At 45.8% G+C, this 27,940-nt stretch overlaps 1 protein-coding gene and 2 long non-coding RNA genes across 4 annotated transcripts in view; 2 read left to right on the top strand and 1 right to left on the bottom strand.

Moving 5' to 3' along the window:
* LOC309518869 overlaps window positions 1–27,940 on the bottom strand; it is a 213,773-nt gene that overhangs the window by 31,736 nt on the left and 154,097 nt on the right. The gene's annotated exons all lie outside the window — the stretch shown is intronic.
* Window positions 1–27,940, top strand: part of CACNG3 (calcium voltage-gated channel auxiliary subunit gamma 3) — a 66,817-nt gene that overhangs the window by 9,086 nt on the left and 29,791 nt on the right. The gene's annotated exons all lie outside the window — the stretch shown is intronic.
* LOC309518867 lies at window positions 447–3,845 on the top strand. Its single transcript, XR_014213628.1, has 3 exons — window positions 447–1,664; window positions 2,907–2,991; window positions 3,592–3,845. It is a non-coding gene; the product is annotated as an uncharacterized lncRNA (long non-coding RNA).

Raw genomic sequence — 27,940 nt, 5'->3', positions numbered from 1 at the left:
CAAAAAAGAAAAAAACAATAAAATTATCAATAAAAAATTAGCAAAAATAATTAAAATTATGAAAAGTTAAAAAAAAAACAGATTAAAATTTGCACCAGCTTTATAAGCATCTGGGTAGGCTTGTCTAAACAAAAATGCTTTTAGCAGGCTCCAGAAAGAGTACCTGTCTCATATCAATAGCCAGGGAGTTCCAAAGTGTAGCTGTGGCCACACTAACAGATCGATTGCCTTTACATTCCTGATACGTTAGAGAGAAGAGTTTGTCAACCCTGATATTTATAAAAGAAATACTCTGATCATGTGCAGTTTCACATTCTGTTTTATTTTTAAATGTTTTTATTTCATACTGCAATATATAATAAACAAGAATGGTGACATTTCCATCATAGCACCATCATAGCTGAATATTTCTGGCTACAGCCCTGCACATGGAGCCTGCCGCACATCATCCACTGAAGTGAATGGAGAATTCTGCATGTGCAGGCGTTTTGTGGCCACCCACAGGGGCTGGGAACCTCATGACTCGAGGTGCAAATGCGGCCCCCCACGTCTCTCTATCTGGCCATCAGAACTCTCCTTAAGGCACAGCTTTTGCTGGCCACGAGTGGCTTTGCCTGGTTCTGATGTGTCCTTGAACTCTTCCTTGTCTGGATGGAAGATAGCGTGTGGTGGGTCAGTGTGTGTCGAAACTAGCCCATTGTACAAATGTAAAATTCTCATTCATTGTTCTGCTCCCTTTCCCTTCTGGCTCCACCTACCACAGGCATCTGGCCCTTGGAAAGTTGCTCAGAAGGCAATGCGGCCCTTGGCCTGAAGAGGGATCCCCGTCCCTGGAGGATACCACTGGTGCACATTCAACTCTCTGGTTGGAGCGATGTGGGTCTATAGGAATGTGGTTGTCAGAGGTCCTAGCCGTATATACCAGCCCTTCCGTCACTCATTTTTCCTCTGGCATCTCCCCAGCCCCAAGCTAAAGTTCCAGGGCGGAAACCCTTTCGCTTTGGGCTTCCGCCATGAAATTATTATTGCTTTTATTTTTGATTGATTTGCACAATACCCTTCTAATCACACGCTCAAAATGTTGTACAGTAAAACCAAATCTCGAAAACAGCAGGAAGGATCACCTGCCACCAGCGAAGCACTTAACCAGCCTCAGGCACCCCAGGAAAAGCCCTCGCAGAGGCCCAATATTATCCACTGTTTGGGCTATAATGAACCAGAACTTGACACGGATCCAGGCTTGGGGGGGGGCATGGAAGGTGCCAGCGGGAATCCAGGCTCACTCCTTTGATTAAGGCGGCCTCCCGCTGGGCTAAAGAACAGCTCCTGCCCGATAACTAGCGCCTTATCCCTTTGCTCATGTATATTGACAGAACTCAGCAATGGGTCAATAACAGGCTGCCAGTTCGGCGTCTGCTTGAAGACACACGATCTGAGATTTCTCTACAGCATTTTGAAAGATGGAGGAGAAGCGGAAGACACAGCAGACTGCCAGATTGCTCTGGCCTTTTCAGGCAGGCTGACAACTCCTGGAACATTTCTGATGACACTCCATCACCCTCGCTTCCTCTAATGAGTGCCAAAGAGTTTGGGAACAAAACGGGCCCACCACCCAAAAAGAGGAGGGCACCACAGGGCTCCTGTTCCAGGCTGACTCTTGGGAGGTGGGCATTCACGGCAACATTTCATTTTCTCAAATGTTTAGAGTCTTCTTGTTTTAAATCCTCTTTCTTTCTTTCTTTCTTTCTTTCTTTCTTTCTTTCTTTCTTTCTTTCTTTCTTTCTCTTCCTTTTTCTTTCTTTCCCTATAAAATTTAAATGATAGCTAGAGGTATATACTCCAAGTTTTGCCTAATGGGCAGGGATTGAATCACTGCTAAGCCTCTCTGTAAGAGTAAAGCTGAACACCGTATCAATCTCTGAGACCCAATTGTGCTAGAGGAAGATTTAAGGGAGTGCAATTGGTTTTCACACTCTTGGCACTGACTTAGAATGGAAGGCGAAATGCTAGGAGGGGGAAGAGAATTGGTGTTGCACAGGGCGCTACTGAAATTTGCAAGCCCAAAGTCTGCCACTGCTTGTGAATGATGACCCTCTCCCCGACTCATATGATGTCAAGACTGGTGGGGGAGGACTGGACAAATTCATGGAGGAGAAAGGGCTATTGAAGCCTACTATCCATGTTGGCTATGTTCTGCCTCCACAGTTGGGGGCTTCTGAATACCAGTTCCTGGGGATTGCGGGTGCAGAGAGTGGTCTTGTGCTTCTGTCCTGCTTGCAGGCTTCACAGAAATGTATCTGGTTGGCTACTGTGAGAACAGGATGTTGGACTAGAGGGGCCACTGGCCTGATCCAGCAGGCTCTTCTTATGTTCTTAAGGAGATGAGAGGGGCAGAGCTTGTGATGGCATAATGTGCCTGTAAAAGGGGTGGCATAAGTAAAGAGTATCCCTCGAAGTCAATGAAGGAAGAGCCCTACTTGAAGGGCTGCCCCCTGCCTGAAACTAGACTGGTCAGGCACATGAGAGAACAGAGCTGCTGACCCTTTAATTGCTTCTTTTACACAACTCTTAAAGGCACGGGAGCCCTGGACTCTGTTGCATCAGGACATTCAAACCTTTCTAACCACAAAGCCACAATGCAGAAGAGACCCATTCTGCAGCCAGTCACTATACAGAAGCGTTCATCAGCCCTGGCGAGGAAACAGTTGACCAGAACATGGTATGGAGAGATGCTCTTCTGCCCCATGTCTGGAGAACTAGGATTAAGTGAGTGGGTGCTTTAGCGATGGGGCATTTGATGATAGGGAAAACTTTGCACAGGAAACAAAAATACCCAGGAGCCACAGAAACTTTCTCCCAAAAAGGATGGGGGAGAAAGGGTAGGTAGATAACAGTTGTGTTCTCAGACCTTTTACAGGTGCTGCGATTCCAGACTTCAAATATAAATACTCTCAAGAATCGGCAACTCCAAGGACAAGAGGACCGCCACAGGTAAAAAGCAGAGCCTTTTGCATTCCTCCCATCTCATTCCAGCTTACCAACCCCACACCCTGGCTCAGCAAGGTGCAGCAACATCTCCCACATGTCCCGTGCACAAAAACAGGGAATCTGTTGACTGCCGGGCCCCAAATCTAGATCAGTTCTTTCACTATGCACTGGCACAAACAAAGGGGAGCCTGGTACCATTGTAGGCGAACCATCTGCTGGATCCTGTTTTTCCTAGCAGGATCAGAGCCAGGGGACATGAAGGCCGAGCTCCAGGGCCACTCCTTGGGGCTTCTGGGTGAGGGCTGTTTCATTGGTGACAGCATCACCCTCTTTGGATGCAGACCCCAGGCCAGCTGCCAACAAAAAGAAATCATAGAACTGTAGAGTAGGGAGGGACTTCCAAGGATCATCTAGTCCAACCCCCTGCAATGCAGGAACCGAGGCTAAATGGATGGAACCTGGCAGATGACCATCCAACCTCTGTTGACTAGAAGCACTTGGGGGGCTGGAGCCCCCTCCTCTGCCACTTCCCCAGGAGTTGTCTGCTGCAGCCTCTTCTCATTGCTCATCACTACCACTAACTATCCCCATGTCTCTCTACAGGCAACCAGGCAGCCCTTTACACTCACGGAGGAAAAAGTGTTGTCTACTCCCCGGTGCCATAGAGGCCACAAGAGAGGCCTAGACCAGCAGCAGGTGACTCGTGAGATGCCAGATGTTCCTCTGTGGGGTCATTACTTTCCCTGCTCTCGCATGAGTCCTGTCCCTTTCCGGAATGTGTGAGAGGCAGGGTCGCAACCAGAGCAGCTGTACTCTGTGACACTGCCAGAGCTCACTCTGCCATGGATGTCATTCAATAAAAGACTTGATGATTTCAGCGTTGCCTTTGTTCTTAAGTGAATGAGCTGGTGCCTGCAGCACTGCCCCCTTCTTAGTCACCCCCTTGGTCTTCCCTATGGGACATGAGAGGAGGACCAGGAGGTGTGCCACCACAGCAGAATGTGGGGTCTGCATGCTGGCTGTGGGTCTTGCTGCTGGAGCATTGTCAAAATCAATGGCTGAGAGGGCTACATTCTGAATACAAGTTGCTGGAAACCTAAGGAAGGAAGAGTGCTCTTGTTTTGGGGTCTTGCTTGGGGGTTCCCTTTGAGGCATCTGGTTGGCCACTGTGAGAATGGATGCTGGACTAGATGGGCCATTGGCCTGATCTAGCAGGCTCTTCTTAAAAGCATTTGTGTGTGTTTTAATACAAAATAGGACAGACTCTAAGTCTTCCATTCTCCTCATATGGCTGTTGCCAGTGTGATAAGCCAGCCGGCAGAGCTGTATCAGTCACCCTCTCTAGAAGGGCTTCTGGAGAGGATGCCCTGCAAATGCTGGCAATAAACTGAATTTATCCTGAAATGCAAGGGAGGTGCATCTAAAGTATTGGGCATGGCACTTGACAGGAGGAGGCCATTGGCCATTGCATCACTCACTCGGATTGCCTGTGCCACGCTGCACACTCTTGCAGGAGCAAACTGAACACCTTTTGTGGGCTTTTGTTGGCTGAAGATACGTTGTTCCAGCTGAGGTCCTTCAGTGCTGAGCTGTATGGCTAGATGATTCATGTGGAGCTGAGGAGAGCAGAAGGAGGGCCACAGCTGCTCAGCAGCAGAATATCTTGCTTTGCGTGCAGATGCCCCAAGCATCAATCCCTGGAATATCTCAGTAGGGCTGGGAAAGACTGAAACCCTGGAAAGCCTCTGCCAGTCAGTGTGAACAATATTGCTGTTGGTGGCTGACACAAGATAAGGCAGCTTCCTGTTTTGTTCCTACATCATGGGCTAGACTAATTGCAAATCTTTCTGTTGTGCGGCTGTGTGGTGCTCCTTTATTTAACATATATTTGTTGTTTATTTGTAGTTATAGTCCACCTCTCGCCAAATGGTCCTGGGGTGGGATAGGAATATGTCACAATTCAAGCAAGCACAATTTTCAATCAAAATACAACACCTTCCCCCCCCAAAAAAAAACAAGTACAGAGTAGCCAGTGTTAGCAGCACAGCAATGCAGGAGGAGGAACCCATCATCAAAAAACATGCAGGGACCAAGTTGCATCTCAAAGGGGTAGTCATTCCATAACCTGGGAGCCACCATGGAAAATACCTTCTCATTCAATGAGGAGCCCTGAATTCTAGTTCCGCTCTCGTTATTTTTCACCCAAAATCATTGTGTGCAAGACACTGAAAGGGAACCAGTGATGCAGTGGTGAGAGTGTTTCGACTAGGAGCTGGGAGACCAGGGTTCAAGCCCCTACTCAGTTATAAAGCTCAGTGGGTGACCTGGGGCCAGGCACTGCCTCTCAACCCCAACCTACCTCCCAGGGTTGTTGGGGGGGATTAAATGAGGAGTGGCGGAGAACCATGTCTGCCACCTTGAGCTCCTTGTAGGAAAGAAAGGTGGGATATAAATGCAATAAGTGAAACTCGTTCGAGGCTGGTACTCAGGTCTACTCTCTTTGATTCCCTGCATCCTTGCTATCCTTACACATTGCTCAAAGAGAGGAAATGTGTCGCTGAAAAAGGAGGGCACCTATTTGCATAAAATTTGCATGTGCTCATCTAGATGTATAGCTGCAAGTTGAGGAATAAGTGTTATCATTTAAATAGAAATTATTTAAATGAATTCCACCATCATAGGAACAACTGTGGTCTGCGCCTGCTCAGGGTGCCTGCCCGACTGATAACTGTTGATAAGCAACTTCAGGGCTCTCGCCCTCTGCCCATACTTAGCCTGCACTTTCTCCTTCTGCCGGACTTGCACATTTCGGCTGGAGTGTTCCATGCATGGTTAATGTGGGGGCAGCGCTGGTGCGCAATCTCATGATTGGTGGGTTGCCAGGTACACTGTGGGAGTGTCTGTCAGTCGTGTCTCTACAGCTATTTTTGCACTTCTTACTTTGCTCTCAGGAGCATGTAGGACTGCAACTACAGAATGCCAGCCATTAGCTCTGGCATGGCAGCCACAGGCAAGCTGGAGCCACGGAAAATGCTTAAGAATCAAGCTCCATCAGAACAGAAGAGGGGGGCTTTCTTCCAAATAAAGTAAGCCAGTGCAGAGTGGTGGCAAAGAGTCTGAGAGTACAAGGTGCCTGGAGTTCAAAACTCATCTCAGCGCCTTTTTTCTTTTCTTTTCTTTTGCAAACAAATGTTTTGAGATTGCTTTTGCTTTTTTTATTGATACAACAAAAAAAGGAAAACACAGACACAGAATTACACACAAGAATAACAATAAACACAAAATTTTCTTAACAAACAATAAAACATAAGTTGGTCTTAACACTATGGACCCGACCTCCTGTCTATTCCTTACTTCAATTTCATATTACTTATTGCCAATACACACTTTTATCATAATTTAACTTTTTCTTACTATATCTTAACTCTTATGTCTAACTTGCAACAATTACTGAAATTCCTCAAATGCTGCAACAGAGTTTAAACTACTGTAATTATATTTCAAATATTCTTTGATAACCTCCCATTTTGAAACAAATTCCTGTTTTGGCTTATTCTTCATTTTTTTCTGATAGACCATCTAATTCAGCGTATTCTGTCAGCTTTTGGATCCATTCATGTATAGAGGGAATTTCAATACTCTTCTGTTTTGAGATTGCATTTGCAAGTGCAGAGTTCTTGGAGCAGATGTTACATCCTGTTGTGTCAACTCAAAAGAGGACCGTGGAGGAGAGGGCTGTTGAAGGCTACTACTGTAGCCATGATGGGTATGCTCTGCCTCCACAGTTGGAGGCAGCAATGCTTCTGAGTACCAGTCACTGGGGATCACGGGTGGGGAGTGATCACTTGTGCCTGGGTCCTGCTTGTGGGCTTCTCTTTGAGGCTTGGCCACTGTGGGAACAGGATGCTGGAATAGATGGGCCATTGGCCTGATCCACCAGGGTTTTCTTATGTCCTTATGACCACATTTTCTCCACATTCACCTAATACATTTCAAGCCCCATGATACCACTTCAAACAGCCGTCCTTCCCCCAAAGGACTCTGTGAACTGTAGTTTGTTAAGAGTGCTTAGAGTTGTTAGGAGACCCTCCCATTCCCCTCCCAAAGCTGCAGTTCCCAGAGTGGTTTAACAATCAATCCCTCTTCACAAGGAATTTTGGGAATTGTAGCTCTGGGGGGAATGGGGGGAATCTTCTAACAATTCTCAGCACCCTTAATAAATTATTATTATTATTATTATTATTATTATTATTATTATTATTATTCCTTTATACCCCACCCATCGGTGGCTTCCAACAAAAGATTAAAAATACATTAAAACATCAGTCATTAAAAACTTCCCTCAACAGGGCTATTTAAATAAATAAATAGCAGGTCCCATTATGCTTTGGTGGAAGCCATGGCTGTTTAAAGATGTATGATACTCATAGAATCATACATTAAATGCATAGTGTGAATGTGGGCTTTGTGTGACTTGACGGAGTGCTGCTAAGCGCTGATGATCACTTGGGGGTTCTAGAACAGCATTCCCCAACCCGGTGCCCTCTAAGTGGTTTGGACCACAACTCAACAAACCTGCTATACCTGGAACTGGGTTTGGAAAGTGCAGCTGAATTTGACAAAGCTGTGGGCAGCCTGAAGTAGCACCATCCACCTTGGGCCTGCCCATAAAAAGAAAGTCTAGAGTGAAAGACTAGGGTGGTGCCTGCTGTTTCCAGGATCTCATCTCATTGTGAGAATCTTGTTAAGAGTTAAGAGTTTGTTTGGTCCCTGGCTGAGAACCTGGAGTCTGAAAGGGAAGGTGTGTCAGAATGGAGATGATATTGGTTAATAACTTCATATTAATGTAACTTTTTTATATGTAACTGTGTATTTTTGTAATATTTTGTTTACGTTGTCTGTTGTTGCTTCAGTTCTTTGTACACTGCTTAGATATATTTTTAAATAACCAAATCAAACTCCCATCAGCCCCAGCCAGTGTGCTGCCTTAGAGCATGCTAAAAGTGTTTCATAGAAGCAAGGAATGGTCAAGTTGGAAGGGACACGCCCCCCCAGTGTCATCTGGTCCAGCCCCCTGCAATGCAGGAATCGCAGCTCAAGAATCTCTGACAGATGGCCACCCAACCTCTGTTTAAAAACCTCCAAAGGAGGAGAGTCCACCAACATCTGAGGGAGTCTATGTTACACTGTCAGACAACTCTTACTGTCAGAAAGTGATGGTGATGATGATGATCATCATCATCATCTATTTGTACCCTGCCCATCTGGCTGGGTCTTCCCAGCCACTCTGTGGGGCTTCCAACAAAGATTAAAAATACATTAAAATGTCACACATTAAAAACTTCCCTAAACAGGGCTGTCTTCAGATGTCTTCTGAATATCAGGTAGTTGTTTATCTCTTTGACATATGATAGGAGAGTGTTCCACAGGGTGGGTGCCACTACTGAGAAGGCCCTCTGCCTGGTTCCCTGTAGCTTTGCTTCTCGCAGTGAGGGAACCGCCAGAAGGCCCTTGGCGCTGGACCTCAGTGTCTGGGCAGAACAATGGGGGTGGAGACGCTCCTTCAGGTATACTGGGTCGAGGCCGTTTAGGGCTTTAAAAGTCAACACCAACACTTTGGTTTACTCAGGTTTACTCAGAATCGCCTTTCTTGGTATTTGAATCCATTGGTTCGGGTCCTGCCCTTTGGAGCAGCAGAAAACAAGCTGGCTCAATCATTTCTGATAGTTAGATGTTTCTTCACTGAGCAGTGACAGTTGGTGGCTACTGAGAACACCCCCACATGTATTTGAATAGAAGCTGAAGAAGCGGGGGTAGGTATCTCCAAGTAGATCTGTTAGCTTTGGCAGAGATGTGTGTGTGTCTACGAAACTGATGTCACTTCCTAGCACTGTTAAGCCGGCTCCTTGTCTGAGGTCCTCCCAACCCAACACCCTTAGCTTTTATTTTTTTCAGATTGACAGCTATCCTGAGAAAGCTGGAAATGCCTACAAGGCCCCACTTAAAGGGGACCCCCTGGAATTAATGAATCATCTTCATTCATGTCACTTCGATGGGTCTACTTTGAGTAGAATTAGCGCTGGATGCAAAGCTTTGCTCTCTCCTCACAAGGAAACCAACCCTATAGCAGCTGCATGTCCAAACTGGAGGGGGATGGAGGGCATTCACCTGTACAGAATAGAAATGGATGCTGCCTCAGTTTGACTTGCTATCTATTTATTCTATTGCATTTTATATCCTACCTTTTTCTCCAAGGAGCTCAAGGTGGCGTACATGGGTCCCCCCCCCATTTAATCCTCATAACAACCCTGCAAGGTAGGTTAGGCTGAGAGGCAGTGATTGCCTCCTACCCAGTGAGCTCCATGGCTGAGTGGAATCCTAGTTTAAACACTAACCACTATACGACACTGTCTCCTTTGATGCATGAGCTTTGCCATCAGCCTTCTCCACTAGCAGCCTGGATGCCTGGCTGACACCCCACCCCACCCCCCAAGGTGAAAAGATCGTAGGCTCAGGCTGTAAGTAATACAAAAATTGCATTACAGTGGTACCTCAGGTTACATACGCTTCAGGTTACACACGCTTCAGGTTACAGACTCCACTAACCCAGAAATATTGCCTCGGGTTAAGAACTTTGCTTCAGGATGAGAACAGAAGTCGTGCAGCAGCTGAGGGAGGCCCCATTAGCTAAAGTGGTGCTTCAGATTAAGAACAGTTTCAGGTTAAGAACGGACCCCCAGAACGAATTAAGTTCTTAACCCGAGGTACCATTGTAATGTTTAAAATAAAATAAAATTTTAAAAAATTGTCTACAGGTGTGATTAGCAGCAACAGAGGTGATCCTTCCCCATCACCCAGAGCAGAAATCTTCTTGAAGCCCAAATTCTGAAAGCTGGAATTTTGCTTATGGATTAGCCTCAGCCAGCTTGGAGGATCAGAATTCCAGGAAGGTTGTAGATGCATATGCAAATGAGGTGGCTGTGACATCACCAGCTGCATGCCACTTCACTTGTTCCATCTCTCACCTTACATATATCAAGCCCCTTTAGAAAGTTAATGATGTAAGAGATCACCTTGTATTTGCACTGAGGGTGTATAGGAAATGCAGTGGCCTGGTGGCTGCCTTGAACTGGGGTGGAGAGAGGAGCAGGGGTGCTGAAATACAAGAACGAGAAGCTGAAGATTCCATATGCGCTCCCCACCACCAAAGAATCCTAGAATTGCAGGGTTGGAAGGGATCCAAAATGACATCTAGTACAACCCGCCGCCCCCTTGCAATGCAGGAATCTCAGCTAAAGAATCCCTGACAGATGGCCATTGGACACATACAAAAAAAAACAAGGAGATTCTGCCAGAACAGCCAGTTAGGGGCCAAAGGGGGAGCGATCTTTCACTGCCAGCAAAAGGAAAGCAAAGAGAGGGCAGCCTAGTCTCCTGTGGAAGGGAATTCCATAATCCGGGAGTGGCCACTAAGAAGGCCCTGTCCAGGGTGCTCACCAAGCGTGCCTGTGAAGTGCATGGGACCAAGATAGAGGTCTCCCCAGAAGATCTCAAACCCCAGGCAAGCTCAAATATGCTCCTTTACAGTCCTTCAGATAGCCAGGACCCAAGCCATATAGGGCTTTACATTGAATAGTGTGCAGAAACAATAGAATCATAGAACTGGGGGGTACCCAAGAGTCATCTAGTCCAACCCCTGCAATGCAGAAATCAGTACTAAAGAACCCCTGACAGATGACCACCCAACCTCTGTCCAATGAAGGAGAGTCCATTACCTTCTGATGGAGTTCTACTAGATCTTTTTCACATGTACGACTGGCAAACCAGGTGCCCCCCATCTGGTGCAGCTAGTTGTTCCTGCCTAAGTCAGCTGTTGTTTCCTTGTGCCCTTTAAGCCACCCTCCTCTACTGTTTGCTGAGCTGCCGTGATGCCATGGAATGTTCAGAAACATTCAAACTGTGTGAGTGATGAGTTGGAATATTGGTAGCTTCTGCAATGTACAAAAAGGAAAACGCCGTAAAAGTCCATGCAGCAGGAGGAACTGAATGCTGGGGCAGCTGTCAGTTGTCGTCTGAAAACCTCTGGCAGGCACCTGGTTGGGGGAGGCTGCATCTGAGCTTTGCTGTGATGGGCTTGTCTTTCCAGAGGGGTTGTTCTCCTTGCTAGGTGCCCTTTTTTATAAATAAATAAAAATTCATGAGAGCTGAACATTTGTGATTGCATGACATTTGGGCCACATCCACACCATACATTGAAAGCACATTTAATGCATGTCTAAGGCACATGGCTTCCCCCAAAGAATCCTGGGAGAACTGTTGTTTTACCACCACCCCCAGGCTTCAGTTCACAATACCCTGAACAAACTACAGCTCCCATGATTCTTTGGAAGGAAGGAATGCTGAATGTGCTTTGAATGTATGGTCAGGGTGTGACCTAAGTGCACTGCACCTCTTTTCCAGTTGGGTGAGGCAATACCAATCTGCTATTTGTCATAGAACCATAGAATTGTAGAGTTGGAAGGGACCCTGAGGATCATTATTCTAGACCTACCCCCTACAGTGCAAGAATATACAGCTGTCCCACACAGGAATCAAACCTGCAACCCTGGCGTTATCAGCACCATGCTCTAGCCAACTGAGCTATTTCAGTTCTCTTTGTGTTTGTGCATTAAGCATCATTCATATTCTTTGTGTTTATAGCATGTTTGTTTCTTTGTTACTCGAGAGTTTTCCTTGCATTATTTAGTGTCAATATTGTTTACAGGCAAAACTATCCTCAAATCCTCTTGAATTGATATTTTTTGTGTGCTTGGACACTGTTCTGAGTGCTATTTTCTGCCGTGGGGAAAACAGCATAGAAATTAAAATATAATCTAAAACTGACCCAGTATTCCTCTGCAATAGGCAAAGATGGAGACACACAGCCCTCACAGCAAAATCACCCCACACAGGGCTAGTGCCAGGTTTGGGGGAGAGGCAGGTCAAACTGGCCTCTGGTTAGTGGCAGAGAGAGAAATTCAAGTAAGTTTGCATTTAAAGGTAAACATGCCCAATTCACACTTTTTGAAACAATACGTGAACCAAAACACAGAACACCCTTCAAAAAACAAATTTTTCAGTGCCATTCAAGCAATATGTAGGAAAATGCATGCATTAGTAAAAAGACACATAGAAATGCATTCCACTAGGGGGAAATGGCTTTGCAAAAATATATACCAATTTGCATAAAATGTTTATGAATCTTCATTGAGATTTTTTATCTTTTTAATAACAAACTGGAGTGAAAATGTGGAGAACTGAATTTAAGACTGGACAAATGAAAAATGGAGAGAAACTGGAACTGATAAAATTCACCTCTCTGTCTCTTTGATCCCCACACCCACAAGTACCCACACCCAAGGAAATGAAGAGAGCAGCAGCTGCAGCCGCCCAACCTGGTCCTTCTCTGCTCAGCACCAGTGCTCACTGCTGCCCACTGCCTGTCATCCCATAAGCTAACCATGCCAGGCAGAGATGGCTAAAATAAAAAAGCAAGCAGAGAAGAGAAGAGAAAAGATTAGCAATGAGGCTGCAGCATCTGCCCTCATGATTGTCCTCTGGGCTCATTCTGAAATTGAGTCTGCCACATTTCACATCAGTTCATATATTTTTTAAGTCCTCAGAAGAAAAAAATCTCTGTGCATTTTGTATATGCAATTTTGCCTAACGGACACCATTTTTGCAAGCACTTTCCCTGAGTATCCTGCCTTTTAATGTCCTTTTCGCTAATATATCGCTTTCCCTTTATACGTGCATTTTGCAAGCATTTTCAGGTTGAAGGACTGCATTGCAGAATCCAGTGCACCTTCTGAAGAGTGGCTCACTACTTTCCTGAAGAGGAAGTCAGGGAGGCTCACATTAGAACATGAACCAGCCTGAATTTCTCCCACTGCCACCACTGCACCCTCATAATATGGTCTCTCTTTCACTAGAGGTTTTAAAACAGAAATTGGATGGCCATCTACCAGGGATTCTTGAGCTATGATTCCTGCATTGAAGAGGGTTGGACTAGATGACCATTGGGGTCCTTTCCAACTCTACAGTTCTGTGATTCTTTAGTCAATGAGATTCTGTGATCATTGAGGTCAATGAGAAGAAAGCCACATGGTTCTCTTCCACACTTCTCACCTTAGGGCTTCCAGGACAGAAAGCAGAGCTCTCTAGGCAGAACAATCTTCATTTTGAAATAAATTCCAAGTGCTGTTTTTGTCTGATCCTGCGACCCTTTCCAAGGTCATCGTGAGCCCTGGCCACAAAGGCATCTTTTCAACATCACCCCCTTTGCCGCCGGCATATCTCTGGTCAAAACCTCTCATGTGGAATTTAGACTCCCATCTCTGGCAAAGGCTTCTTTCTCTTCCCTGCTCATTCAAGAGCAACTATCTCGCGTAACCCACTGTCCTAGATTCCAGGGATGGGAAACTGTTGCCAAGTTTATTCTTATTTAATGGGAACAGCTCGGAGGTGGATGGGAAGTGGCATATTGTTCCAGTCCTGCGAGCGGGGAGTGGAGGGCAGAGATGGTGGGGGGCAGGGCTGCCGAGTGCACAATTATATTCCCTCGCATTTGTCAAGGTCCTCGATGCACGCCCGAGCTATGAGCACTCACTGTGAGATGGTGCTGTTTGTGAGGCAGTAGCAAGACATGGCACTTGAGAGCAATGGTTGAGTCAATGGGTCTTCTGGTTGATGCTTCTGTGCCCAAAATGGCATTTGCTGTGGCCCGGCTTGGGTGGTTTTTTCCCTTTGATTGTGCATTTCTGCTTCAAATCACTGTAGAAAAACAAAAGCTTGGAATCAAACTTGGCTGTTATTATATTGTTCCCAAAGCTGGGTGCCTCCCCCTCTCTCTGCCGAGCAGTAGCAAGAGTCCATGGGGGTCCAGGCACTCACCCAGGGTCTGTGTTCCTTTGGAGACACAACGGAGACTGTTGTAGCTTTAAGAAACATGGTTTAGTCACCTATTTAAGCTTTCGATCTGCATGAAGGGAGTACAGATCTTACGGCATGGTCATTTCAAGAGGGGGTTGGCCCCGACAGCAGGGTAGCCATGGAGTCCAAGGTATCTCTCCCAGCCAACCTTCAGCCAGCCTGCCCAAGATGGATGCCACTCTTTCGTCTTCCTTTTTCTTGGCAGAGCACCTTGCTTAAAAAAACCCCTCTCTTTTCCTGTCAACCCACATCCAGTTACCCTGACTACCTTCCAAACCCCCAGTCTCTGTTCACATCTCAGGACAAGAGGGGAGGACAGTTTTCTTGCATTGCCAATGGCTCTCAATGTGTTGTTTCTTAATGGCCCCAACTTGGCCAGGTCATTTTGTGTAGGCTAGCTCAAGAATTCCTCTGCAGCTTGTATTTCTCCCTTCACATCCCCAATAATTAAAATCCTACCTTTTATTAATTTCTAGGGTTTAGGGGAGGTCATAGCAATAAATGTGGAGCAGATTGGAAGCCAGTTCTCCAGAGGGTCCCCTTGCCCAAATGCTACAATCTTCAAATGCCAAGATTTTCCTAGAAGACTCACCACCTTCTCAGGGCCAAATTATACATTTCATGTTTCTTTAACAATAAAAAAGAAGCTGCTGCTTGCATGTAACAGAAGGCTCTATTGGGGCCAAGCACAGAACAGAAAAAGTGCCATTTTTGCAAGCTTGGCAGTGGAGACCAGAGCAGAAAGAGGAAAGTCTTGTTTTATTCTGCAAAGAGAGTTGGACACGATGTTTGGAGTCTCTTGGACTCATAGTCTGCAGCAATGGAAAGAATAGGACCCCCTTGGGATGTGAATGCTCTGCACACTCTCCATCTAGACGCAGGTTGTATATATGTGTAAATAAACCATGTATCATAAAAGACACCACAGTCTCTGCCAGTGTGGTGTAGTGGTTAAGAGCGGTAGACTCATAATCTGGTGAACCAGGTTCGCGTCTCCGCTCCTCCACATGCAGCTGCTGGGTGACCTTGGGCCAGTCACACTTCTCTGAAGTCTCTCAGCCCCACTCACCTCACAGAGTCTTTGTTGTGGGGGAGGAAGAGAAAGGAGAATGTTAGCCACTTTGAGACTCCTTCAGGTAGTGATAAAGTGGGGTATCTAATCCAAACTCTTCCAAATTCTTCTGCTCTGCCTCACCACCCAAAAGGAAACACAGACTCTGCTAAGCACCCCTGGTACCCCTGGAATCTCGCACTGCTCAGAGATTGGGGTGACATGTAACAGCTGCTTCCAGCTATGGAGACAGAGCATAACCCTCGTGACTGGTAGCCATCAATAGCCATGAATTTGTCTAATCCTCTTTGCATTTGTCTAATCCAGTTCCTTTTAAGTGAGAGGAACTAAGCTGAGGACCTTGGGCAACAAACGATGGAGCTTACCCATCATCTTCCGTCAGCTCCTTGGCTCTTTCTTCTTCTATATTGTTTTTGGCTTTTCTAAACTACCTTGTGTAGGTTGTAATTATCCCACAGATTCCAGGATAGGAGCATGATTCATTGTTGCAATGTAGACTTTTCCATGTACGCACACACATGCACACACACACGCACACACACACACTTATTCATTTTTTGAAAGATCATGGCAGGAAGTGTTCCCTCTGAGTTTCAAAGAACTGCTTTAACCGGTCAATGTCTATCACCTGCACCTTTTCTCTTTCACTTATGCACACACATACACAAAAATCACACCCTCAAGTGCGTTCTCTCTCTCTCTCTCTCTCTCTCTCTCTCTCTCTCTCTCACACACACACACACACACACACACACCCCACACACCCCTCCATCCATTTGCACACACCAGCAGCATACTCCAGCCATCCAACTCACAGACAAGTGCCTTTAACATTGTGTATTATTATAAGGCTTTTTTGAGTAGAGGTTTGGAAGGGGGCATGACACTCTGCCTCACCCAGAGATCCTGACGAAATCTAGTGGGGGGAAATAATAAAAGGCAGAAGTGGGGAAGGAAAATTGGGGAAGTCAGCTAACCTGACTGCATTCTTGGAGGGATGAGCAAAGTTTCATGTTTTCAGATCCCGTGGTTTCTTTCAGTGTCTGGTTTTTCCAGTTGCAGTTCTCCACATTTCTACATCTGTTTTCAATTTATCTTAAAAAGCCCACATGAAAATTCACCAGCATTTTAGTGCACATTCAAACACAGACACGTGTTTGAATGCAATCCTCCCTAATACCCGCCTAATGCACGCCACCCAAATATCAGAGCGGTGAGAGATTGCAGGGGTGCCAGGCATTTACCCGGGGTTTAGTTTCCTTGGAATGAATGCCAGCAGAGACTGAAGTGTCTTTAGGATGCATGGTTTATTTACACATATATACAACCTGAGCCTACAGTGGAGGGGCTCACGGCGGTTAGCACCCCAATAATGCTCTGCTTCTCCCATAGCCACAGTCTTGGATTCCAGCAGAAATCAGGCATGGCTCTCACTCTCATGCTTCTCCCTGCAGCTTCCTTCTCTCTCACACAACTCCGGCTCTGGCTTTTGTCCTTCTAACTACCAGCCACATGAAGGAGTGGGGACACTCATGTGTCCTCTGGCACAGAGCCACTTCCTTTGTTACCTTAATGACCCATACTTAGCAGAACATTACCAGGCTGGCCTGGCTATTCCAGCAATGGAATCCCTGCTAGATCCAGAAATTAGAAGGGGGGCCTACAGCCTAACACCCCCACCTCCCAAACTCACAACAATACACATTTTTGCAAAGCAACTTTCCCAAACATAGGTATGTTATTTTCACAAACATGTGCATTTTTGTACACATGATTTGGTTAGAGAACTGCATTGCAAAATTCAGAAACGTGTGAATGTGTTTCAGTTTGCATATTGTATCAGAACATGTGGGTTTGATAACTTCTCCTGTAAACGTGAAGTAGATTGAATTTTGCCCCCATCCTTAGCTCTGGTGCAGGCCCAGCTGTGGTACTATGGCATGGACTGGGACCCAGAGCCTCTGCCTCTGATGCCAGGAGTCCAACTCATCCAGTTGACTGCTCCTTGCCTGGGGAAGAATCAAAGAATGGGGGCCATCATGATGACCCAGGCAAAACATATAGACAGTCAAGGCTGGGAAGACCCTGCTGCTGTAGCATTGGCTGCTGGTTGGTCAGAACTTTGAGAATCAGCTCTACCTTCAGACCAAGGCCTTTTGGGACATGATATATGATGAATTTTGTTTTAAAAAATAAGCTGACCTTTCCCAAAAGGCCAGAAGCCTTCCTGATGGGGATACTGAGCAGTGAAATCCCAAAGAACAATTCAATTGTATTTATGTACATAACTACAGCAGCAAGGAATCTTTATGCACAGAAGTGAAAAGATAAGAAAATACCCTCAAAGGAAGACTGGCTGGTGATAATCCTGGAATATGCAGAGATGGCAAAACTGAAAGCATTGATTCTTAGAATCATTCAAGGAGGACTAGAAACCTTTCATAGTCTATTTAAAAGGCTCTTTTACCTTCGTGAAGTCCACTGCAGGGTTTGACGTTTAAGGGGAGAAAAGCAGAATACAGTGGTGCCTCTGGTTATGTACTTAATTCGTTGCAGAGGTCCGTTCTTAACCTGAAACCATTCTTAACCTGAAGCACCACTTTAGCTAATGGGGCTTCCTGCTGCCACCAAGCCGCAGTCGTGCAATTTCTGTTCTCATCCTGAAGCAAAGTTCTTAACCTGAGGTACTATTTCTGGGTTAGTGGAGTCTGTAACCTGAAGCGTCTGTAACCTGAAGCGTCTGTAACCCGAGGTACCACTGTACACTAAGAAGTTGGTTAAAGAGGGTGCAATTGGACATGAGGGAATTTAAAAACGCAATTGTCTGTAAGCTTGATTGTAAACATCGATGATGAGTGAGCTAGAAGTCATCAGTATTGTAGAATTGGAATACAACTGTTGAGTGACAAAATGCAGCTTTTAAGCCTGAAATAAAATAAAGTAAAACATTATATCAAGAGAGAGAGGTTGAGAATCAGCCCTCCTTTCAGGGAGAGCTCATGCTGCGCCCCTCAGAAGCAAATGAACATATGGAAAGGAGCATGTCTTCCCTCCCCCCACCCAATGTTTCCCCCGGGCATGCTAGCGCATAGTTTGTATTCTGTCTCATGCCACTGGATGGGAATTCAGGGAATGCAGATGCTGGAGAAAACCCACTCGACTCTGACAACAACAAGGGCTTTCCAGGCTAGGAAAGAGGCAACATTCTGCAGCAATCCCAGAGCTCATATAGACTTGGAAATAAGATGCAAGGCAGCCCAGGTGGTCCAAAAGGAGGGATGGCTAACCTGTGACTCTCTAGCTGTTGCTAGTCTACATCATCCCTGACCATTGGTTCTGCTGATCAGAGCTGGTGGGAACTTGGAGGCCAAGACTGTTATCTGGAGGGTCACAGGTTAGCCAACCCCAGTGCTAAATGAAGTGGGGACTTGCCCAGGCATAGCCAAGAGTAGCCACCTTTTTCTTCCATTCCAGACTCCACCTCCTGCAAGTCTTTCTTTGGCTGTATCAAAACCTACTGGGACCACATGGTCCAGGCTGAATGCATTGATTCAGATTCCAGGGTTGCATCCATGTTGTTGATGAAGTTACCCAAGGGCAGCATGTAGAGAGAAGAGAGCAGAGGGCTGAGAAGGGATCCCTGAGGGATCCCACTGAGGAAGTGCTTGGTGAGTCTGGCAAGGATGAAGGTTTGGGCAGTGGCATAACGTGGGTTGCCAGTGCCCGGGGCAAGGCAAGTATTGCACCCCCTAACCCATGGTTCCTGTCAGGGCTGGATGGTAGCAGTGATGGTAGTGGGGAAAGGTCTTCCCAGCAAGGACAGGGAACCTAGGGAGACAACAGTAGTGGTGACCATTTATTTTATTATTATTTATTTAATGAATTTTTAATTGTGCTTGATTTTTTTTAAAAAAAACACACCCTCCAAAACACTTTATTTTTCTTTAGCAATTTTGCACATACACCCCCAATTTCTGCACCCTCTACGCCCCCCCCCACGCTATGCCGCTGGGTTTGGGTAATACAGAGGAGATTATTACCAGGAGGCAGGAGGAAGTGGGATCAAGAAAAGTGGAACTGATGTTAGGAAAAGGCAGCAAGGAAGTCAACTCACCAAGTGAGACAGGAGAGAGAAAAACAAAGGAACATAGGATGCTGCCTTATGCTGTCAGACCCTTGGTCCATCTAGCTCAGCATTGTCTACACTGACAGACAGTGGCTCTCCGGGATTCCAGGAAGGAGTCTCTCCAGGCCCTACCTGGGGACACCAGGAATTGAACATGAGACCTTCTGCTTGCAAGTCAGACACTCTGCCACTGTGCTATGGCCCTTCCAAAAAGGAAAAGATCTAAATGTGATAGACAACTAGGAGAGTGGAGGGAAAAGAGGAAGCAAGATCTGAGCGGATGGCTTTGATTTTTGCATTGTAGAAAGAGGCAAAGTCTTGGGCAGAGAGTGGGAAAGGCAGGAGAGGCAGAGAAGAGGTGCTGGTGTTAATGTGGATCAGATAGATGCAGTCATATTGTTTGGCCGGAGACGCAGAGGATGAGGAGGAGAGTCTGACTAACACATTTGTTCTGCTGCAGTGAGAGCATTCTACAGCTCTTGAATCCAGTGGACACCGAATTATCAGAAGAAAACCTCTTGGAGACAAATTGAAATTGCAGGGTTTTGAAAAATTAAAAAACAAAGTGCGAGACTGGCTTCATTATTATCAAATAATGGAGGCATACAATTTGGACAAAAAAATTGGATTCCAAGTGGAAAAATCAAAATTGGAAATAGAACTGTTGGATCCCAAAACTAAGATTTTGTCAAGGATGTATAACTTGCTGTTGAAATGGAATACTCAGGATGAAACTGTGAAATCTGCTATGATTAAATGGGCACAAGATGTTGGACATAACATTATGATGGCTGACTGGGAACAGTTATGGACCACAGGTATGAAGTTTGCGGCATGTAATGCTTTAAGAGAGAATATTATGAAAATGATATACAGGTGGTACATGACACCAGTCAAGCTTGCAAAAATCTATCACTTGCCCGACAATAAATGTTGGAAATGTAAAGAAACTGAAGGTACATTCTTTCACCTTAGGTGGACGTGCCCAAGGATTAAGGCTTTCTGGGAGATGATATATAATGAATTGAAAAAGGTATTTAAATATACCTTCCTGAAGAAACCAGAGGCCTTTCTCCTGGGCATAGTCGGCCAATTGGTGTCAAAGAAGGATAGAACTTTCTTTATGTACGCCACAACAGCAGCAAGAATACTTATTGCAAAGTACTGGAAGACACAAGATTTACCCACCCTGGAAGAATGGCAGATGAAGGTGATGGACTATATGGAATTGGCGGAAATGACTGGCAGAATCCGAGACCAGGGAGAAGAGTCGGTGGAAGAAGATTGGAAAAAGTTTAAAGACTATTTACAGAAATATTGTAAAATTAATGAATGTTAGAATGATGTTGGATAGAAATTAAGTGGTTTTTAGCTGTAATACTATAAGGGAATATGAAAAATGGATTACTAATAGGTAAAAAATTAATGTTACAATATTTTAAGATTAAAGACTAGGATAAACAAAGAGGGGAAGGATTTGCTGAACTAACAAACTGAACTGGAATACAAAAAAAAGGGAGGCGTGAGGAGGTCCAGGAAACAAGCTAATGGAAAATAAGTAATGGAAAGATTGGGTTGTTTTTAACTGTTTTTTATTTTGTATTTTTCTTTCTTTTTTCTTTTTTCATTTTGTAATATCTTGAAAATTTTAATAAATATCTTCTAAAAAAAAAACCTATTGGAGGAGGAATCCTGGTGGGGGGCAACTCAAAGGTCCAGCAGAAGCATTGAGATCCAAATGGGAAGGTAGAGGGTCTGAGCAGACTGTCCCCTGATCAGGGAGTGGGGCTTCAGTGCCCCAAAGGGTTCATTGGTTCCCTCCCTCTTCTCCACCAATATCAGAGGCAACAGATAGGCTCTGCAACCTGGGCTGTGGTCTGCACATTGGTTTAAAATCACAGAATCCAGCCTCTCTTTGCACCAAAATTGTACAGTTTGGGGAGGTGACAGCATAAATTCGGGGGGGGGGGGAATTATGCTACACAGGAGATGCAGTTCTGCATATTGTGGGCCAAATAGAGCAATGTGGCAAGAAGCCTGGTACCCTCCAGATGTCATGGACTGCAACTCCCATCAGCCCCAGTCAGCATGGCCAACAGCAGCCCCTGCATCCTCTGGTCATGTTGGCAAGGTCTGATGGTAGCTACCCTCCAAATCATCTGGTTCTAAAGCTACCCACCCACTTATCTGGCCTCAATGATCCAGAATAGGCAATGGTGAAACAGAGAAAAAGCCTTTCCTGTGTTCCTTAGCTGTGATTTCTGCATTGCAGGAGGTTGGACTAAATGGCCCTTTGATTACCACCCAACTTTTCAATTCTATGTTTCTATGAATAAAATGAACTCATGGGAAGAATCTTGAGAACCTCAACCACTTCAGAAACATAAAACTGGGTGACACAACCAGACCACTACGAGGGTCAGCCAGGTGGGCCTGGGCTGCTGAGATGACAAGACCTCCCTCTCAGCCTCGCTGATGTGGTCCAAAGAAACAAAGCAATACATTTGGCACCAGCTTGGCTGCAGGAGTTGCCAGAAGGAGGCAAAAGAGGCACCATCCAACTGCCTTAGGGGCTCCACTCTGGATTTGTGAAGGGTTTACTCCTTAGCCTTTTCTTCTCCCTCAAGGCATCGGAGGTCTAGGACCAGTGTTTTCCTTCTCCTAGGTGGGCTACCTTCCCAGGTTGATCTACCCATCACTTCCCTCTGCAGCACATGCAGAAACCGTCTTCTTGTCCATTGGACCCACTATTGCTCTCGTCTGCTGAATCCTCCAGAGCCTGCCTTTGCATGCAAGGGTAGTCCCTAACTCAACGAGGGTTTGAGACCCATCAGCTACCCTCACCTGGTTTAGCTGGCTAGTCAAAGCCGTTTTCCAGGTTGCAACTGCTGTCACATGCTGACAGCTTCTAGGAGCCACAGGTGAGAGCTGAGTGTAGGGTGGAGACCAAAGGTAGACAAACTACCTCAGAAGCAGCATGTCATGTTCCCCACCCTCCCCTAACACCCCATACACCCACCAGTGGGTCTAATATGAGTATAATTCAGTTGGCTACAATCCTTTATGTTTACGAACCCCCACCCTTAAATATAATTGCTCAGGCTACTCTCTCTAACCACACGCACAGTGCTCACACTCCAGTGCTCCTGGTATCGGCGTAAATCAAAATCCTCTCTGTTCTCTTCCTTGTCATTTTTCTAAATTTACATCTGTGTAAAAAAAGAGCACATTTCCCTTGGATCTGCCTGTCAGTCGCTCTGCAGTGATTACAGCATCCCTTCCATGCATGCTCATTTTTCATTGGCTTTTTTTCCTCTCTTTACAAAATTGCTCCAAAAAAAGCACAGCTGCCTTCTGGGGTGCAATTCCCCAGAGCCTTGGGGGCCAAGAAGAGACATAGCAGAAAGCAGCAAAATGTGGGGCGTTCCATGGGTGGCAGTGGTCCCCTTCATCATGGCAGGGGAGGAGAGGGAGAACCAGGGAGAGACAAGTGGCCATGGATGCGCCTGTCTTGTGGGGAGGGAGCATGAGCATCCCAGGCCCACCTGCCCATCTGGTTGACCATCTTAGTGGTCTGGTTGTGCCACCCAGTTTTATGTTTCTGAAGATGTCCCTGAGCAGCCCAGCCACACTGCCCAGGCTTGCATCTTGGAGAGGTCACATCAGTGTTGCTAACACAGCAGTTTACCTTTGCCCCCCGGAGGAGCACTCCATTGTCTCTCAAGACAGACGGATGCCAGCAGCACAGACCCACTGAAATAAATGGACCTAAATCTTTTATTTCAGTGGGTCTACCCTGAGTAGGCTTCGCATTGGCTACAACCCCACTTTTAAGAAATCTGCCTTTTCATGTAGCAAAGCATACACTCTAGAATGCCTTGACAATTGCCTTCAGTGGATGCTTTTCCGTACCTGCTTAAAAAAAATTTGCTTGGCAATGCTACCCAGACACATAGATGTTAACATGTTTTAATTCCTCTTTAGACTTCAGTCAATTTTAATCATCTTTTAATTACTTGTTTTTAAGTGTTTTTATACATAATTTTATTTTATTTTTTGTAAACTGCTTAGAGGTTTTATTGCAATCAAGCAGAGGTGGTTTCGGCCACCAACTTGGATGGCTTTAAAAGAGGACTAAAATTCACGTGAGAGAATAAGGATATCAGTGGCTACTAGCTGTGCTGACCATGCTCTGCCTCTATATTCAGAAGCAGTAATGCTTCTGAATATCAGTTGCTGGAAACCACAGGAGGTGGGGAAAGCTCTTGAGCTCAGGTCTTGCTTACAGGCCTCCATACCCTCCAACATGTTAAAAAACCAGGATGTGTGTTTTGGGGCTCCATGAGAGATCACAGTCCTAGGGGGGGGGGAGAGACTTTTCGGGGCAAGATCGTGGTGCCAAAAAGTGGATGTTTGGGGATGCCATGTTCTCATGTGAAAAAATGGGATGTCCTGATTTTATTGGGACAGTTCAGGGATATGGGCTTCCTAGTGGGGCACCTGGTTGGCCACTGGATCAGTGCCAGATTTATGTATAGGCTAAGTAGGCTGAAGCCAGGGCCTCTAAATCTAGGGGGCCTTGCCAGTCCTCCCGCTCCCCAGCGGGCAATCTATCCTCTCCCAAAATTGCAAACCCAAGACTTCATGTGAGGACAGGGCAACTCAGGCCTCTAAATTTAGGGGGCATCGCCAGCCTGCCCTCTCCCCAGTGCCACAGTCTCCCCTCTCCCAAAATTGTAAACCCAAGACTTCATGCAAGGGCAGGGCAACTCAGGCCCAGCAACTATTAGACTCAGAGCTAGCCAGTGGGGCCCAATTTGAAGCAGTGGGGCGCAACTTGAATTTTTTTTTGTAGGGCCCCAGTTCACAGCCAAAGTCTGCAAAATCTTATAAATATAAATAAAATCCATCTAGATATAAATAAAATCCATCTAGATTGCCCTTAGGAGTGGCCCGCAGGGCCCAATTTGGTCCAGTTGCTCCAATTGCCTTAAGGTCAGCCCTGATGAGACTGTGCAGGGGTTGGACTGACAAGCCCTGCACCTTCTAGGTCCCTGGTGTCACCATTCAGAGTACAGACTCAAGGACTTGTAATGGAAATAAAGGGGGGCACTTATTGGAAATCAGTTTTGTCACCTCTTCCCTGCCATATCCCGAGACAATGAGCCGAACCACCTTTTATTCACAGTCCCATAAGCACTACACTACAGCATGGCCATAAACTTGTATGTTCAACCACTGAAATATATACCCAATATGTAGCAACGGAGATTTATGTTACTGCTTTATGAATGAACACTGTGTTTTATGAATGGACTCTGTGAATTACCTAAGGAATGGACTTTTGTGAATTACCTAAGAAACACCAATAGGGAGCTCTAGAATCTGACAGCTAACCAATTGGGTACCTCCAAATAGCGACCCCTATTGCTGAAAGCAAGTGACCAGCAGGGAATGCTTCAGCTCAGCCATTGCACCGTTGACTGAACACCCCCTGCTGTGCAGATAATGGAGAAAGCTTGTAAACTGTATCCCTTCTGGCATCTTGGCCAACTCTATTACGCTTGTGTAAACCCTGGTGTACCAGAAGCACAGAATAGCAGCAAATAAAATCCACTCATACAGCAACTGATAAGACTTGTCAACCAGTTCTTCCAAAGTCTTCCTAAATTATAAAGCTCCAAAATACAGACCAAAAGACAGCAGGTCTGGGAAGAGTAAGGCAGACAATGGGCACCACCAGTGAAAAGGCGCTGCTCCATGTAACTCCTGCCCTGTCATTTGATAGGGTGCCCACTTGCCCTCCTTCTTGACATGGAATGCTCTCCATTGGAGTCTCCAGGTCCAGTACAAAGACCATAAGAAGGGAGAGCAGGGACCTTGAAGTTCCCAACAGCTCTTAATCAAGCGAGCAAGCAAGCAAGCACACAGGTCACCTTTGTCACAGTCAGGACGCCTATGTCCTGGCCAGGCCTGTACCCAATCTTGTTTTTGTACAATCTTGTTTGTCCTCAGTAACCAAAATTATATTATCTACATATACGTGCAAAAAAGTTGTTTTCCTTCATTTGCAAGGAATCGTACAAAACAAAGTGGCACTAATAAACAAAAGTTCCAGGGTAGCAACAGAAAGCAAACTAAAAATTCTTTTGCAGTTCATCAAAACTATCCAGCAATATCAAGTTATAGGAAAACTGGTGCTGTTAACAGTAATCCTTCTAGTTGGTTAATTGGTTCCATGCACATGACATGTGATGCTAATTATTTCCCCCAAAAGCTAAATGATAACTAATAAGAGGCAGCTACAGGAGAGCTATGAGAGTCAGGTGAGGGTCAGATGCCTTGCCAATCCCCGCAGGTATATAAGAGGACAACCTGGCCTGCCCAGATTCTGTTTGTGGGCTTCATCTGCTCTTACTACTGTAAGAATAGGATGCTGGACTAAATGGGCCCCCTTTGACCTGATCCAGCAGGATGTTCTAATGTTCTTACACATTTTGTTAAATAAAATTAAACAGATAAGGCGAAAGCAGTGTCACACGGTTTGCCCTGTGCTAGATGATCATCTGTAATTTAGAGAAATTGATCCATAGAAACCACCTGCATGGAGGTGATAAGGCCAATGCTCAGAAACCAGCAAATGAGCCCATATGTTTCAACAGCCCTGGTTTTTGAGAAAGCATCATATGTAGTTTGTCATTTGGGGGATGTTTAAAAGGATGCATTTTTTTTAAAAAAAGTGACAGTATGGACACTCATCCTTTAATGCAGACTTCCCCAACATGGTGGCCTCCAGACTACAACTCCCATCATCCCCAGCCAGCATGGCCATGGGAGGCTACAGCTGATGGGAGCCCAGTGACTGGGGATGATGGGGATTGTAGTCCAAAAGATCTGGAGGGCATCCAGGCTGGCTTATCTTGAGAACCTTCCTCTATATTTCAGTTCATGTTGCTCACTATTTATGCATTTAGTGATTTGTTAGTGGGATTCCTTTCCAGTCTTTCTAAAAATGCAATTGAAGCAGCTGAAACCAGTAATAAAGCAATATAGCCAGTAAAAAAAAACCTAAAAGCAAAACCACACGATCGCAACAGTGAAAAGCAGCAAGAGCAGGAAATGCAGCAAGAGCTGGAGAAGGCCCAACAAAAAAACAGCAATTTGCTGCCTGCCTGAAAGAGAGGAGCGAGTGGGGCCAGGCTGGCTTTTCAAGGGGGAGGGGGGCAAATCCAAATTCCGGGCACCGCAACCAAAAACATCCTCTCTGGTGCCAGAAGCAAGGAGGCAAGGAGGTGGGACCTTGAAGTGGGACCAAGTTCACAGGTCAGCTGCAAGGATGAGAGGCAAATTGGGATCTTTTTTTTTCTTTTGCAAGCCCAGAGCCCCCAGTCTGGTTTAGGACCACAACAGGGGCAAATGGTTAATGCCCCCTTAGTCCCGCCCTAGAGGATTGACGCTGAACAGCCCCACCACCATCACCACCACCAGGTGTTCAAGGCTAGGGTGGGACAGATTAATAGTCCATTTCCATTTTGCTCAGCTTCTCATTTTCTTGGGTTCTGCTTGCCGCACTTCTGCATCCAGATTTCCTCCCCCCCCCAAAAAAAAAAAATGCCTAAGAAAATTCATTAGCATTTTAGTGTCCCGAAGTACACATTTTTGTTTGCCGTTTTGCCTAACAGCAACACTTAATTCCCTTAATGTATGTATTTTATGCATTGTATGCCCATGCTTGTGTGTGTGGTGAACTGCATTGCAAAATTCAGGGAAGCGTCCATTTCAAGAGACTGCTGTGTGTTTCAGTTCACGTATGACTTCAGAAAGTGCAAATTACGTGAATGTGCATTAAAATCTGAACTGAACCTAATTTTCTTGCCTCCTGCCTATCAACCTTTCTGGGCAGGATGCTAAGAAAGATGTGAACGAATGTCTTTGTTTATGGGTTCTGGTCTTACGCTGAGGTCCTGCTTATGGGCTTCCCATTGGAGCATCTGGTAAGCCACTGTGAGGACAGGATGCTGGCCTAGATGGGTCTTTAATCCAATGCAGCAGGGCTCTGCATATGGAGATCTACTGTGAGAGAAGAACCTCCATGACCAGGGGCAGTCTAGCTCTGAATGCCACTTGCTGGGAATCACAAGTGGGGAGAGTCCTACTTTTGTGCTCAGGTCTTGCTTGTGGGCTTCCTATTGGACACTGATATACTAAGATCTTCTTATGTTCTTACGTTTACAGTGGTACCTTGGGATGCAAACGGGATCCGTTCCGGAGCCTCGTTCACATCCTGAGCAGAACGCAACCCATGCCTGCGCGCCTGCACATGCGTGGGTCGCGATTCACTGCTTCTGCGCATGCATGTGATGTCATTTTGAGCGTCTGCACATGCGTGAGCAGCAAAACCTGGAAGTAACCTATTCCGTTACTTCCGGGTCACAGCAGAACACAACCTGAAAACGCTCAACCTGAAGCATATTTAACCCGAGGTATGACTGTAATTAGCTAGAAACAACCTCTCTCTTTTTTTGGAGGGAGGTTTCCTAGTGGGACTGGGTCCTTTGGCATCTTGCGTCCTGCAAGACTTTGCTATGGGGCCTTCCAGTTAGGGCATGAAGTGTGTGAATGCACATCAAAATGCTTGTCCCCTTGAGCATCATGCAGCGCTGACCAAGAGCTGCACTCAAGTGCATATTCAGCCTCTGTTTCCCTCCGCAGCTCGCTCAAGATTCTGTGCTTCTATTTGCAACTACCAGTTCTTTGTGCACAGCTTCCCCCGCCCACCATGC

The sequence above is a fragment of the Podarcis vaucheri genome (assembly GCF_965113315.1).
Source record: "Podarcis vaucheri genome assembly, chromosome: 14".
NCBI lineage: Eukaryota > Metazoa > Chordata > Lepidosauria > Squamata > Lacertidae > Podarcis > Podarcis vaucheri.
This window is presented reverse-complemented; position numbering and strand designations above follow the sequence as displayed.